Source organism: Quercus suber, unplaced genomic scaffold (assembly GCF_002906115.3).
Source record: "Quercus suber isolate HL8 unplaced genomic scaffold, Cork oak 2.0 scaffold_1019, whole genome shotgun sequence".
NCBI lineage: Eukaryota > Viridiplantae > Streptophyta > Magnoliopsida > Fagales > Fagaceae > Quercus > Quercus suber.
Genome location: NW_027070430.1, coordinates 97,706 through 112,721, shown reverse-complemented (window position 1 = coordinate 112,721; position 15,016 = coordinate 97,706).

Genomic DNA, 15,016 nt, shown 5'->3' with positions numbered 1-15,016 from the left:
CTTCAGCGCTTGTCTTAGATTGTTAAGTAGTTAGGGTTTATTAGATCACTTGTTTTCTAATTAACTGCGACTAAGGAGAGATAGGAAAATAGATCCAACAGTGAATATTCAAAGTGTGAATTGATATATACTTGCATCGATGATCAGTTGTAAAATTTCGATGGTGAATGTTGACTTAGACCAAGGTTTGTTCTTTTGATTGATTTTGATATTTTAATTTGACTTATTCCTTAGTTGTTTTTTTTTTTTTAATTGTTTTCATTATACTCAACCCCCCCCTCCTTGTTCATGTAGCATAAAATTAGGCTAGATACTCTCCGTAGAAACGATTCTTACTCACACCACTACATATATTTTTTAGGAGTATAGGTTTTATTTTTGGTTGCCTACAACAGCACACCAGTGGGCTAAGAGATAATGTCACATTTTTTGTGCTGAATATATCAAAGATAGACAAGTGCATTCAGCTTTTGGGTAACAAGTTTCTGCATCTCTAAGGGCTCTACTCACGTAGTAAATGGGCTGCTTAGTACCATCTTCACCTTCTTGTGAGATTAGAGCTCCAACAGCCTTGTCATTTGAGGCAAGATACAGTCGCAGTGGCACGCCTGGCGTTGGTGATCTAGCAGTAGGTAGGCCACTCATCATCTCTTGCAATTTGCAAAAAGCTTAGTGGTGTTCATTGCTCCATTGAAAATTCACGCCTTTCTTCAATAATGGAATGAATGGGGTGATCACTGCTACTAACCCCGATATGAATCTCCGAATGTAAGAAAGCTTTCCTATGAAGGACTTCAATTCTTTGACTGATGTTGGGTTTTTCATTGTGACTATGGCTTTCACTTTCAATGGGTCCACATCGATTCCCTTTTGATAAACAAGGAATCCTAGAAATTTTCCAACTGTCACGCCAAATGCGCACTTCAAAGGATTCAGGCGCAATTTGTAACAACGACACCTCTCAAAGCCTTTCCTAAGAGTTCTTGTATGACTCTCTCTAGTTTTAGACTTTATGACTATATCATCGACATAGTCCTTGAGTTCCCGATGCATCATGTCGTGGAAGATAGTGATTATAGCTCTTTGATACGTGGCACCCACATTTTTAAACCCAAATGACATCACGGTGTAGTAGAAATTTCTAATAGGAGTGTGGAATGCGGTCTTTGCTACGTCTCTTGGTGCCATTTTTATTTGATTGTAGCCGCTAAAACCATCCATAAAGAAGAACATCTCATGACCCGTGACTGAGTCAATAAGCAAGTCCATATTAAGGAGAGTAAACTCGTCCTTTAAGTAGACCATGTTCAAGTCTTGAAAGTCGACACAACATCTTATCTTTCTGTTCTTTTTCTTCACGGGAACTATGTTTGAGAGCCACTGTGGGTGTTCAATAAGCTTGATAAATCCTGCTGCTAACAACTTCTTAACTTCTTGAAGAATTTGAGCTTCAACGTCGAGATGGAAAATCTCCTCGGCTGCACCACTAGTTTAGCCCCCGATTCAATATTAAGAGCATGAGCCACCATTCCAGGATCTAAACCTGGCATTTCTTCATACTGCCATGCAAACACATCACGATACTCCTTAAGCAAAGACACTAATTCCTTTTTCACTGGTGGCGTGAGCAAGGGATTGATGGAGATAGGAAGCTCCATGTTATGATCATCGCCTAAATTGACTATTTTAAGTTTCTCATTGATTGGCGACAGCTTAGGCGGGGTCAACTCTTCTTGCAATACCGTTTCTTTTTTAGTTGGATCAAAGGTTTCTTCTAACAGACAGTAGGAGGAAGGACAACCCCCCTATGTCAATCCGGGGCCTCTTGCTTGGCGCATTCAAGCCCCACATGCCTTCACAAATAACCAGTGCGCCCATCAGGTAGTTGAATCTTCTTACATCTTGGAGCATCATGGGTCGTCTCCTTTTGCTCTTTGTGTTTCTTCCTCCTTTCAAGGAGATCTCACAAGTCCACTTCAAACCCTCCTTTAATATCCTTCCAACTAGGCAAAGGGGTGACCAAGGGCTTCACAATTGCATCCTTTCCACTTACGATCAATTGATCATAAAAGGCCGCTCTAGATAATGAGCCTCTGATTGGTCATAAGGAGTAGGATTGGCTGGGATACGAATCGATTTTCTGTTTAAGCGTCCCTTTACGCATTAATGGTAGGTAGACGATATAAGCTTGTGCTTGTGCAGCCATGGCCTTCCTAATAACACATGGTAGGACACAGAAGAATCGAGAACATGGAACCTAGTGAGCCCCACTAGTGGTCCGACCTTTAGTACTAACTGAATGTGTCCAATGGTATGTTCACATCCTCCTCCAAATCCAGTAATCTCCATTTGTAATCCTTGTATTTTTCTTTGGGAAACGCCTACTGCAACAAAATTACTTAATGGAATAACATTAAGGGATAGGCAGGTGTCCACGAGGGCTCTCCTCACATGAACTTCATTTATCATCGCTGAGACATATAATGGCCTTTTGTGATCGGGGTATTAGACTTCCATGTCTTCATCGGTAAAGGTGACCGTGTTGGTCATCTCTAGAAAGGCTCAACTTGCATGAGCTTCTGTTGTAAAATAATGGGATCCGGATGAAGACGCAATGTCGACTATGGCTTTTGTCGCTGCTGTTCTAGCCTCAGGGGTTAATCCTAATTGGATGAATAGTGAACAAAATGCAGGACTTCTTTGCAATGTCTTAATAGTGGTTGGAATAAGTGTGGCAAATATCATAGGATCCTCTTCTTCGTCACCAGTATGTATGACCACAGCGACTATCACCTTTTCCTTGTCTTGCTGAGGTAAAAGATTTCTTTGTTCACCTTAAGTGCCACGGCCTACTTTAAGAGTGTCGTTTGCCAATTTCTCATGAAACAACCTTCGTATGTAGCGACATTCCATAGTTGGGTGATGAACATATTTGTGGTAGTGACAGAAACGTGAATGTTTCTTGTCTTCCTTGGTTAGCTCTCTATTAATCTTGTACAGTTTTATCACTCTGTTCGCTATTCACTGGTTAAAGATGACACTCAACTCCTCCAACGTGCAAGATATGGGCAGATATTCTTCTACTACCTTGCCTTTCTCGCACTTCTTCTTGCTAGCGAGCTCATTGGCAGCCACTAAGAGCACTTGGGGAGCATTTCTCTTATCAGACTTTGTCTGCTCACTTGTTTTCCAAGCTCTCTCGTTTGTCTTCCAAGATGTTGCAATTTTGCAGGCCTTTTGGAGTAGCGGAGCAAATTGCTTGATCTCCAAATTCTCAAGGTGAATTTTGTACTTAGAAAACATATTATCAATGCAAATTTCAACCAATTCGTGCTCCTCGTACTTCACATGGCATTCGAGGGATGTATCTCGGAATTGCCGTATGTAATCGAGTAAATCTTCATAGGTCCTTTGCTTAGTGTTGTGCAACCTAATCAACATAACCTCTTGCTCTTTGTAATGCACTCCGCCATGTCCTCCCATGACTTGATATATCCTACTGGGATTATGATGTACCATCAATAAGCCTTATCAGAAAGCGACTTGGGAAACTTACAAAGGCAAAACTCTGAATCACTAGTGTATGGGCCCATAATATCTATGAACTTGCTTACATGCTTAAGAGCATTTCTCATTGCCTATCATAGAGTGGGAATGTGGAAACTTCATAATTTCAAGGATACGGTTTATGCAATAGCTCAGACGGGTAAGGAGGTTGGCGAACGAATTGCCTTGGCACTTTAGACATTTTCGCTTGTTCCCTCTCAATGAGCTTTGCTACTTCGGCAAGCGTGACATATTGAAAATCATTATTAGCACCAAGAGCGTCACTAGCTTTGTCCTGCCTAGTCTTTTCACTATTATCTGCCACTTTTTCATTTTGACCCTTTTCGAGTGCGAACTCCTCTCGCCGTGGATTTTCCTTATCGCGAGCCTTTTTGGATTCTTCAATGCGCTGGATAGCTTGAGCAAGGTTGTCCTGGTTCCGTTGCATGCCTTGCATCATTTCAAATAATTCCTTCATTTGCAGAGGAGGTTGTTCAACCTCCTCATCAAGACGTACTTCCCTCAAAGAGGAAGCATCAACGGCTGCCCCTTGAGAGGGAGCGATGGTGTGGGACATACGTTGGTTTTTTGACTTGGGAGGCATGGTTTCTCCTTCCTTAGTTGCTTGACTCCTCAGCAAAGTCGCCAAAATGTCGGGGTAATTTTTGCAGCAAAGGCTGAGATTGTAGAAATGAGCCTAAAAACTCCCCTTAGGTTTGTTAAATTCATCTGTTATTTGGAGAGCCAAGCCTAAAATTTGCAATGTGAGGTACATAAAGACTAATGGTGCTTTATGGAAAAAGAAAACCAAATCAAAATGAAACACAAGAAAGTGCAGAAACTATATATTCATAAGTTAGAAATTTCAACCCCTAGTCATCGAGAGGGAGAAATTAAGGGAGGTCCCAAGCAAGAGAAGGAGAGTTCCCCTGTATCAGTATTTTCACATCCAGGCCTTCAAATCGTCCATACATTAGGTAGCTAATTGGACTTTTGTGTCAAAGTTTTGGGTTTTTTGTAGGAAAATGTTGTCCCCTCTTGTGGGCTGGTGATGAATATTTATATCAAGCTTTAATGGATGCCTGTGACCTTTTTTTTAGTTGGGAGGAAGGCCTTGGACCTTTCAGATGCTATTTCTATGACTTGGTGTATTATGTTTTATGATTAGAGAAAGGTTTGGTTGCTTTTTTCATGAGTTTGGAAATAAAGTTGTTTCCTCTTCATGGCTACTATCTCTGGTCCTTACAGGCCTTGGAAAACTACATTTGGGTGGCTGAGTGGGCTAGGCTGATCAGCCTTTTTCTTAGAGTCAGATGTGCTTTGATGTGGAAAATGAAGTTGGGTTGAAAATCAGGGGCATAGTCACCCAGAGCATGGAGTCAAGTCTAGGTTAGAAATTTCTAACACTAGACCTCTTTTATGGGCCCTAAGTGCCCCCAGCGTCCCTAGCCCACTTCATGGCACATACGGACTGGGCTCATGTAAAGGACCCAAGAGGAACTAACCCAAACCCACCAAACCATTCCTACTTAATTCCCCAATTGTTTGCATGGGCATGGGCCATGCAACAAAGCTGAAAACTCGGATTTGTGTGAAACACAAGAGCTTGTTTAGACCTAATAACGCCTTGAAATATATACTTGTTATATATTTATGTGGGCATTATCTACTTATTATTATGCTTAATTTGTATAATTAAGGCATGATTTGCATTAGTCCTTATTATTTATCTTTACATAATTTCTTGAACAAAATGCCATTCATTGTGTGTAATTTTCTACTTTCAGGAAATCATGTAAGAAAGATGAGTTTACAGGAATTCGTGAGAGAATGAAGGCCAAACTAGAATTAAAGTGGAGCTAAAGGACCATGCTTAAATGTCTAAGGAGGTGCAGCTAGAGTTCTTGGATCGTCTACCATGATTGGAAGCTCCAAATAAGGAAAGAAATCAAAGAGGCAAAATCTGAAAAGGAAAAATCTAATTTGAGCACTAATTAGTATTTTGGGCGTATCTCTCTCCAAAAATATCCAATTGACACAAGACTTGATGGATTGGAATTGTGACTTAAATATCTACAACTTTCTAGTTTTGATTGTTTCGAATTTCTCAATTTTTGAATGCCGAAATTAACTCACAATTTACTACTATAAACCTAGACAAAAATTAAAATAGTAAAAATTTTATTTTCTTTGGACACTTACATATTAAGGTTTTGAAGGGAGGCTGAGAGAACGAATTTTGGCAAAGAAAAACTTGTATTTTAATTTCTCTAATGGCTGCCTAAACTCTTTGCTAGGGCTAGGGGTTATGTTTCTTCTATACGGTATGAATATTCAATGTGATTCTTTCTAGGATTTTATCAACAACATATTTGATTGTTCAATTAGATTTCTTTTGATGTATTAGTTCTTCCATGCTTTCAATGAGTTCAATCATGTTTGTCTTATTGTTTAGATGAATTTCTAATAGTTTCAAATAGAGATCATGTTTTAAAGTGAATGGGTTTTTCTGAAAACTTTTTTAACCACATTATTAATCTAGGTTATCATGCGTTCTTGAATTGTCTTAGTTCACCGAATCATAAGTAGTTAATTGTATAAGAACAATCAATTATGAAATATATAATTTCTTAGATCACAAAAAATTTCATATTGATATAAGGAAACACCCTGATGCCCTAGTATTTACATTATTGATTTAAATTAGTTTTTATTATTATTCTTATTAACACTCACCAAGCAAACGTATTTTTCTTCTTCACCCAAATTGTTATTTAATTATATTGTCTTTGAATTTACCCTACTCCTTGTGGTTCAACCTTGGTACTCCGAGAATTATATTGCTACGATCTCCTACTCTTGAGAGTGAGCAAGCAATTTTGGCACCATTGTCAGGGAGCTACTACGTGTTCAGAGGCAATTTTTGGGCCCTGGAGCACAACCGGTGGAAATTCTTCTATTGGTAACTTCGTTCCATTTTTTTCCCCTTATTTTGTTTTTATTTTTCTGTTTGTTTTTAATTTATTTTATTTGATTGGCATTCATTGTTGCATGAGCATTTGGGTTAGAAACAAGAGAGGCAGATTAGAAAATTTTGAAACTTACTTTGGTAATCTTTTTGACACACCTTTACCTTCACCTTCTTCATCAGTCATGGGTGATGAAACACATAATAATCATGAGGAGAATAAAAGAACTATGTATGAATTGTTGCAACCCCACAAAATTTTGTTCTTTCATGCATCATGTTTCCTCCTAATGCACCACATTTAGAACTGAACCAATGTTTATTAGCAATACTTCCTGACTTTAGGGGACAAGAAAATAAAAATCCTTATGTCCATGTTAGAGCTTTCGAAGAGGTAATTAGTAGTTTCTATGCAAAAAATGTTATTAAGACTGCTAAGTTACATTTTTTTCCTTTTTCTCTTAAGGATAAGGCAAGAAGTTGGTTTTACACCTTAAAACCTAAGACTATAGGTAGTTGGGGAGAGATGGCCCAAGAGTTTTTTAAGAAAAATTTTCCTCCCCACAAAATCCAGCAAATAAAAAGAAGGATAGCTAGTTTTGTCCAAGGAGAAAATGAGATCTTATACCAAGCTTGGGAAAGGTACAAAGATCTCTTCAATTTCTGCCCAACTCATGGGTATGAAGATTGGAGGTTGGTTAGCTATTTTTATGAAAGACTTACACCTTGGGACCAACAGTTTGTTCAACTCTCATGCAGAGGGGACTTTTTACAAAAAGAACCCAAAGATGCAATGCGTTATCTTGATGAGATAGCTGAAAACTCTAATATATGAACTGTACCTAGCCCAAGGACTCCACTGATAGGACTAGAACTAACTCCACCACTTCTAGTGGAAGTGTTTTCAAGCTAAGGGAAGATGATAACATGAGTGCAAAAATCAGCATGTTAACTAAAGAAATTAAGGCACTCAAAATGAAAGGAAGAAGGAGTGTTAGTGCTACCTTTAGAAAGGACCCAATGGAGGTGTATAAAATCTGTCATGAGATAAACCATGCTACAAATGAATGTGCATCACTTTCATCATTCTTAAATGTGCTAGAAGAACAAGTACATGCATTTAATTCATATTGGCCAAATAATTCTTCATACTCTAACAATTATAACCTAAATATGTGAAACCATCCATATTTGAGTTATAAGAGTGACAATGTGTTGAATCCTCTTGCTCCAAGGAATTTTAATTCACCACATGCATCATTATCATCATCATCATCATCTAGAACTTCCTTAGAGGATGCAATTAGTACTTTCATTCAAAGGCAAAGTGAGCAAAATCAAAAGTTTGAATCCATGCTCACTAGGCTAGATGAAGAGGTAAGAGAGACCAAGAGACATATAACTAGGCTTACAAATTCATTGAGTGGGATAGAGAGAGGGAAACTTCCTTCCTAAACTCAACCCAATCCCATCAATCAAAATCTGAAAATTGGCTCTAAGGATAAACATGAGGACGTAAAAGTTGTGACCATTTTGAGGAGTGGTAAAAAGATTAATAAAAGTTCTCCCTTAGTAACAAAGAAATCCAAGGAGACCCTAGTTGAAAAAAAGAAGGATGAAATTGAGTCACTTGGATTTTGGTGAAATTGAACAATGCCCAATCCCTCCACCATTTCCACAAACCTTAAAATTACCTAGGAAATTGGACACCGCATCTGAGATATAAGAGCATTTGCATCAAGTCAAGATAAATTTGTCATTATTGCATGTTATCAAGCAAGTGCCTGCATATGCCATGGTAATTAAGGACCTATGCACCATCAAGAGAAAGCATCATGTGAAGAAGATCGCATTCCTAACAGAATAGGTAAGTGCAGTTATCCAACATAAGACCCCACCAAAGTATAAGGATCCAGGTGTCCTATGATCTCTTGTACTATTGGAAATTACATCATGGAGCATGCATTGCTAGATCTTGGGGCAAGTGTTAATTTGATCCCTTTCAGTGTATATCAAAAACTTGGACTTGGTAAGTTGAAACCTACTTCAATAACCTTACAATTGGTTGATCGCTCTGTAAGGGAACCGAGAGGGGTTGTTAAGGATGTGTTGGTGAAAATTGAACAATTTTATTATCCTGTTGATTTTATTATTCTAGATTACCAACCTATTTTACATCCTAGTGTTCATATCCCTATTAGTTTGGGTAGACCTTTTCTTGCCACAACTGTTGCTTTAATTAATTGCAGGAATGGAAGGATGCAACTCACATTTGGTTCCATGACTTTGGAGCTAAACATATTTCATGTGCCTAAACAACCACATAAGGATGATGACTATGCTTATGTGAACCTCATTGGGGCAGTGGTTCAAAATGAGTTTAATAAGAATTGTTTTTCTGATCCTCTTGAAACTCTTCTTAATAATTCTGTCAGTTCTTATGATTTAGAATGTGATATTCATGTATCCGAAAATTTTTCATTGTTGGATTCCTCACAGGTTTTGGAAGAACAACAGATGATTGCAATTAATAATGGATGGAAGCCTTGCTTTGAGGAGCTACTAGAAAATGAAAAAAAAAAAAAGAAAAAAAAAGAAAAAGAAAAAGAAAAAGCTTGTGCATTCAATTGAAGAGGCACCACAGCTGGAGCTTAAGCCACTACTCAGTGGTCTTAAATATGCATATTTAGGCCCATGTAAGTTAAAACCTAGGTGGGATGGCTCTTTCATTATAAGGGAAGTGTTTAACCATGGAACTATAGTAGTTAAGGACCCTAGAGATGGTAGGATTTTGAAAATAAATGGACAAAGGTTAAAACCATTCTTAGGGAGAGTTATACTTGAGGAGGAGACTATGTCACTGGAGATCCCTACCTATTTGGATGCTACATGAACTTTGAAAGAGCCTTGTGAAGTTGTACCATATTTGTTTTAATTTCTTTTCTTTTCTTTTTATTTTTTCCTTTTGCCTTTTTCTTTTCTTTCTTTTGTGAGCTAACATTTGTAGGTGTGAAAGAAATTTCAAAAAAATAAAAATAAAATGATAATAATGATAATAATTTAAATGCTTAAGGTAACTTCTTCCCTTTACACTTGAATTTATTTTGACTTTGATACATTGAGGACAATGCAATATTTTAGTTGGAGAGAGGTCTACACATTTTTCTGCACCTAGCATGATTTTTTCTTTCTTTCTTTTTGGTTGCAACTTTTCAATTCTAAAAATTTAAAAAAAAAAAAAAAAAAAAAAAAAAAAAAAAAAAAACCACCTTGAATTTGAATGCAAAAGTGTTATAAGTTTTATTTTTATATCATGTGATGGAATGAGTAATGCTGAGTTGGTTATACTATTTGTTATATTAAGACTCTTTCATGAAGAGCACAGTTGGAAACTTTTGAGCACAATAGCCGGGTTAGTGGACTATAGGATTTTGGATATGCATAGATCATGAACAAGCTAGATATAAGCTAAAACTCAACCCATATGGAGAGTTCTTGAGCCTTACTTTTCTTTGTGAGAGTATATCTTTGTTTGAACTCTTAAATTTCTCTCATATGCTTCAATTTTTGTAAAAGATTTCTATATTTTTGGTTGACTATTGGAAACATTATAGGGAGATATACCATGATCCTACTTATTTTTGTTCTTAGGCGTTTATGTGGAATTTTAGGAGATGAGAGCCTAAGACCACCAATTTTTTGTCACCAACTAAACAAATATTTAGCCTACCTTTACATTAACCATTGTCACCATCATTTAAGTCATGCGAAATACTTCTACAATACCACAAAACATTTTTATTTATGGGTATTCTCATGGGGGTTCAAGTTTTGAGCAATTGATGTGTTTAGATACCACCATTGTCTCTCTTTTCTTCAAAAAAATCAAAAACAAGAAGGAAAAAAAAAAGAAAAAAAAAAAAAAAAGAAAGATGAAAAAAAAAAAAAAAAAAGAGAGAGAAAAAGAAAAAGAAAGAGGAGACATACATAATCAATCAATAAATCATTGGTGTCTTACACATCTTTCATGTATTTCAAAAGGGTTATATGGTTGAGTAAATGTTATTTTGATTCAAGTTGGTTGTTATCGCTATGAGTTAGGTTTGACTTGAATTTTCTGCATTTGATTCATATACCTCATATTTCAAAGAAAGCAATTTGCCTTCATAAGATTATCCATTTAGCTTAAAGTCCTACTTGATCCTAAAGGTGCATGGTTGGTATGTGTTTGGGAGAATGGTATTGACCTAATGTTTCCATAAATTCAACATACTTTCCAAGAGATCTTTTTCTGTTGTTTTAACGGTCATTTTTGTATACACATATGATATTCTTAAAACTTCTTCTTTCCTTTTTGTTCACATGTGATTTGAAGAAAAAAACAATTACTTCTATGTGTGTTCTTTCAAAGTGTTGATGACTTAAGAGAGGTTTTGGAGTAGAGGCTCTAATCTAAATTATTCTTAGTCTATGCATGTTTGGAAAAGTAGGTTTGATTGGATGGGCTATGCACGCACACACTCCAAAAGTGAAGATAGTGAAAACTCTTCAATATGATGAATAGTATCCCAACTCAAAAATTGAAAGTTCATTTGTATGATATAATGATAAAGCAAACTAAAATTTGCTGCAGGAATTTTCAGGAAACCTTTGACTTTTGTGGATAGAGTCACTATAAACCCTCATAAGAGTAAACTCGTCCACTAGGATGACCTAGGGGCTCAAAGACTTGCTGCACATGGGAAGTGCAGTCATGTAGCCTACGAAAGTGGCTTGTATTTTAGTTTTAATTTTTCACTTTTAGTAGACATGGGTGCTTTGTGGATTGCTAGGGACTAGCAAGATTTAAGTTGGGGGGTGTGATAACGCCTTGAAATGTATACTTGTTATATATTTATGTGGGCGTTATCTCCTTATTACTATGCTTAATTTGTATAATTAAGCCATGATTTGCATTAGTCCCTATTATTTATCTTTACATAATTTCTTGAATAAAATGCCATTCATTGTATGTAATTTTTTACTTTTAGAAAATCATGTGAAAAATATGAGTTTACAGGAATTTGTGAGAGAATGAAGGTCAAACTAAAATTAAAGTGGAGCTAAAGGATGATGCTTAAATGTATAAGGAGGTGCAGCTGGAGTGCTTGGATTGTTTACCATAATTGGAAGCTTCAAATAAGGAAAGAAATTAAAGAGGCCAAATCTGAAAAGGAAAAATCTAATTTGAGAACTGATTAGTATTTTGGCCATATCTCTCTCCTAAGAGATCCAATTTACACAAGGCTGGATGGTTTGGAACCGTGACTTAAATATCTACAACTTTCCAGTTTTGAGTTTTTCGAAATTCTCATATTTTGAATGCTGAAATCAACTCACAATTTACTACTGTAAACTTGGACGGAAATTAAAATAGTAAAAGTTTTATTGTCTTTGGACACTTAGACATTAGGGTTTCGAAGGGAGGCTTGGAGAACGAATTTTGGCAGAGAAAACCTTTTATTTTTCTTTCTCTAATGGCAGCCTAAACTCTTCGCTAGGACTAAGGGTTATGTTTCTTCTATACGGTATGAATATTCAATGTGACTCCTTTTAGGATTTTATCAACAACATATTTGATTGTTCAATTAGATTTCTTTTGATGTATTAGTTAGTCCATGCTTTCAATAAGTTCAATCATGTTTTTCTTATTGTTTAGATGAATTTCTAATAGTTTCAAATAGAAATCAGGTTTTAAAGTGAATGAATTTTTCTGAAAACTTTCTTAACCGCATTATTAATCTACATGCGTTCTTCAATTGTCTCAATTCAACTAAATCATAAGTATTTAATTGTATAAGAACAATCAATTATGAAATATATAATTTCTTAGATCACAAAGAATTTCATTTCGATATAGGGAAACACCCTGATGCCCTAATATTTACATTATTGATTTAAATTAGTTTTTATTATTATTTTTGTTAACACTCACCAAGCAAAAGTATTTTTCTTCTTCACCCAAATTGTTATTTAATTATATTATCTTTGAATTTACCCTACTCCTTGCGGTCTGACTTCGATACTCTGAGAATTATATTGCTACGATCTCCTGGACTTGGGAGTGAGCAAACAAGACCCCCAATTTAAAAATTACGGCTCAACTGCTTTTACTCTAATTTATCTAAGTGCCAAACAAGAGCAAATGAGGCGCAATAAACCGATAACTACTCTAGTTCATAAACATGAATAACTAACAATAGAAGTAAAGTACAAGAATAAGGGAAAAGAGATGCAACCACAAGATAACACCAAGACGTGTTATCAAAGAAGAAACTGAAGAACTCGGTGAAAAACCTCTCTATCACCCTCCAAGCGGTAATAGATCCACAAGAGAATAAAGTTAGAGTACTTGAATAACAAAAGACCCTCCAAGCCTAGTCTACCCCATGTACTTAAGCCATCCAAGCTCCTACTACTGACTTAACGAAGACTTGTCTTCTTTAGCTTTCTGGATCACGCAATATGCCTGATTGCATCTGTCAAGCCTCACCGACTTCTTTTGGCAAAACTTCCCAAGCTCCAAAACACTCTATACACTCTAAAAAGGTGTGGGTTGTGCTTGGGTACAAATCTCCTCTCAAGGTATGACAATGGGAGAGGGAAGGAGGAGCGACTAGAATGATTTCTCACTAAAGATGAGTAGCTCTCTCTCTCTCTAAAAGATGGGTGTGTGTGTTGTAGAAAACTAATCTATGGTTTTTCTCTCTGAATGGCCTCCTTACAATTTCTGTGGATAATAAGGGTATATATAGTATGGGTAAAAGGTATGAAAGTCACACTTAAAAATCCTCTAGGCAGAATGTTTCGCGAGTATCTCACGAGAAGGCCTTACCCACGAAACACTCGCAAAACTGACAGCCTGGCATGACTCTTCAGCTTCCAGTCGTGTGCTTCTCACATGGCTACTTTGTGGGTTAGCTTCTCATGAGCTTCTCGTGAAATCCACTTGATCTTTAATTAAGTTTGAGTCTTCACCAACTTAAAACTAAACCCAATACAATAAAATCTCACAAAAATACAAGGAAACAAATTTATGTAATTACAACACTTTTTGTCATGGAATAAGCCAACATTAATGTTATGAGAAAAACCATAACTTAACAAAAGCAAAATACACTAATAAGATACATTAGTCGAATTCGCTAAGCAATTGAGCTTAGCCGTTCTGTCGAACCATAAAAATTGTCGCAAAAATGACTATTAACAAGGGGTAAAACTATAATTTTGATTATTTGATTTCTAATTGCATTGCTTGAAATAAATATTGAAGTCATAATGATCAAAATGACAATTCATGAGCCTTAATTAAACCACCGGATTGAAAGATATATAAATTATAATAATTAAAAACAAGTATTAATAGTAATGTGCACTTGCATGAATTATGTCCTAATCACATGCGATTATGATATCTTAATTATGATTGATTATTATTTTTAGTCCAATTTAAATTAAATGATATGTCATAATGCTATTGGTTGAGAATATATTTTATGGTAAGATTGCATGCACCTGATTCAATCCAAAGACAAAACATTAATTGATTCCAAGAAAAAATGGTAAAAAATTAGTTGATTAAATAAATAATTTAATAAATTTGGTATTAATATGCTAAGCTTGGGGAATAAGGAAGTCTAAAAAAAATGTCAAAATTAGGAGGAAATCATATCACAATTGAAACTAGAAATAGAGGAACCGAAAAGGAAAGAATCTGGAAGGTCTCTGGCCCTAGTGCTGATTGGCACTTGGACCAAACCTCCGGATACCGTAAATCTTTTCCATTCACAGTTAAATTCATGGGTGGGCTTAATAGGTCATTAGTGTTACATGTAGGAGGCTAATGGTAAGGGTTGTTTGGTAGCGTATTTTAAACAATAGTTTTTAGTGTTTTAAACAACATTATACATATTTTCACACACTTTTTCACCCATACGTATAGTAATCGAACTTCTAAGCATCGTTGGTGAGATATTGTCTAATATGGAAAACAAATTGGGGATTAAAGTGTATTGTTTGTTGAATTTACTTCCAATGGAAAACTTGCTAGCTAGGTTAACAAAACAAAAGATAATCTTGTTAACCTCATCAGTGCTTTTTTTAGAAAAATATCTGGATGTCATTGCACTTGAATGAAATACATGGATGTATATATAACATTACAACATGGTTGATATTTTTTTTCTTGTTGTGTATTCATTACATTTGCTTTATATAGAATGAAAATTGACAGGATTGATGAATTCACCTCACATGGACGATCCTAACAATTATGGACGAAGGCATCCTCAGGACGACTTGAGCAGATACCCATGTCACTGGCAAAGAAAACCAAGCCATTCAATGCAGTACAATCACACCTAGAGTGGTTACAAGGCCAACTGTATGAACCATTGGAGCACATTAAGGCCTCATTACACAATACCAAACATTACCAAAAGGAGCATTAAGACCTCCATAACT